Genomic DNA, 2,453 nt, shown 5'->3' with positions numbered 1-2,453 from the left:
GTGCCTCAGAACATTCCTGAAGCATAGTCTACATCCTGCAGCCTTTCTTCATCTTCAAGCTTCCTCTTGGCATTCCTTTTAGCACTTCTTGCTTCTTTGGTAACTTGAAGAGCGAATCTCTCAGCTTCATGCACCCGTTGTCTGTCACACAGAAGAAATTGATCTTTCATATTAGAGCCACATTTTATGCCTAAATTTCTCAGGACTTCCTACCTTCCTATCACTCCATCATTGAAACATAGCACACCATCTAGTACACCAACTATTAATGTATTTATTCCTACAAAAACATTCTTGAGTAATCTTTCCCGTATGGAATGGTTGAAACTTTCATTTGTATTCTGAGTGCCCCCATGAAGACATTTACCGTATTTACTCGAATCTGAGCCGCACTTCTTTTCCAGTTTTTGTAATCCAAAAAACCGCCTGCGGCTTAGAATTGAGTGCAAAGTAAGCGGAAGTTCTGGAAAATGTTGGTAGGTGCCGCCACAACTAACTTCTGCTGTCGAATATATGTAGCGCTACACAGGCATGCTTTGCAGGCACAAAGATAAATACTGGCGCCAAACCCTCTGCATGAGTGTATTAAAAAAAAAAAAAAAAAAAGAAAAAGAAAAAGGGGTGGCAGACAAGTTTTTCCTCCGCCTTGAGTTTCGACCACTGCATTTTCATACATTATCCAACGAAGTAAATACAAATTCCGTATTGTGCACCTTTGAATGTAGCAGCATTTCAATGCACTACGAAAATCCGACTGGCAAGACTGTTTGGGATGTTTGTCAATATGGCCAACTCTACGTTCTGAATTTTTTCCTAACTGTGAGAAGAGATGGTTCCTTATAGGAACTTTTATGAATTGTGAATAGCATGCAGTATTCTCTTCACATAAGAATAATTAGAATATAAACATTTTGCCATGTATTCTTTCGTGTTTGCTGCTAACTCATTTAAATCCTGTCTGCCTAATAAACTACGAAACTAGAGTGAGACAACAGCAAACACGGAAAAATATAGATATCATCCCATATTTATATTTGTATTATTCTTATGCCTAATAGTGATACAGTCAGAAATGAAGCACGGCAATTGACTAGATTTTTAAATCGAAGATGACTAATTTCAGTGCAGAATGTAATGTACTAACGAGGTGCCTGCAAAGATTTTCAAACGGAGAAAAATTTTCGCTAAACTCCCGTTCAGAATATCTTCTATCGTACGCTGTCTATTATTTGGTTCTTGTTGATCATTCTCCAAGAAAGCAGGAGTGTAGGTAACAGTAAATAGCAGTCTCTTGCCATTGTTTCGCTAACGAAGTACGCGAAAGAGGAAGGGTACCCGTATAATATGGACGGAGCGCCTGACGCATAGTAATGGCTACCTGGTAAAGCTTAACTACTGAGCTTACGACTCGAACCAAACTACTGTAGCTGTATCGTCATTCATTTGACCTAAATTGTGTCTCATATTACAATGGACCAACTTTGTTTCGATTTGGAGGTGCGGCCTAAAACTTTTCTCTCCCCTTGAATTTCAAGTCTCAAATTTCAGGTGCGGCTTAGATTCGGGAAAATTTTTTTTCCTGGATTTCGAGTCTCATTTTTCAGGTGCGTCTTAGATTCTAGTAAATGTGGTACTAAGCAAAACAGGGTCCACTCAGGTCTCTAAAAATTGGTTTTATTTCATTCATAACAGGCTCAAGAAGAAAATGCTTATGATATTTTGATAGTATATTTGACCACTTTCTTTTGCTTTTTGGTAAGCACACCTAAGAATCTACTCCTTTAGGGCAAAGTCCATGAACAGTGTGGTCATCTGTGGACAACTTATGAAAGTAGGTGGCCCATACAGCTTTCCTCATTGCTGTATCATCATTCAGAGGTGCAGTTTGTCTAATGGCCAGTCCTTAATACCTCTGAAGGAGGTCTATTTCAGTTTTTGTCAATCTGTCTCAGCCAGACAGAGATTTTCCATCAGATAGCAATTTTCCTTTCATTTCTCTTCTTAGCTTCCTCAATCTAGCACCCATCCTCTTTTGCACATGTCCACAACACTCCAGTTTTGTTACGAAGCTATCACCATAAACATTGAACTCATTAATTTTATTGAAAGCTTTAGATTCCCCATCACCTAGGTACTTTGTATATCTAAGGTTATGAACGGGCACTGACCTCTGAAATAATTTTAGAGCTCCATCACTCTCCATACCTCTACTGTAACCATCATAATTATTATAACACTGATGTTCAATATGTCCTTCAGTGTTACTATGGCAGGTGTGGCAATAATTAGATAAGCACTCAACATCAAAAACTTTTCCATTCTCCACAGAAGTAGCACTTAAAACACCATTCAAGGAACGATGTCCTCGATGTTGCCATGTCCCATCAAGTGCAACAGCAATGTCCCTTGTTTCACTAATATTAACAGTTTTTTCTACTGCACATTTCATAGAT

Source organism: Schistocerca americana, chromosome X, assembly GCF_021461395.2.
Source record: "Schistocerca americana isolate TAMUIC-IGC-003095 chromosome X, iqSchAmer2.1, whole genome shotgun sequence".
NCBI lineage: Eukaryota > Metazoa > Arthropoda > Insecta > Orthoptera > Acrididae > Schistocerca > Schistocerca americana.
The sequence above is the reverse complement of the archived record's forward strand: the minus strand, read 5'-3'. Positions refer to the sequence as shown.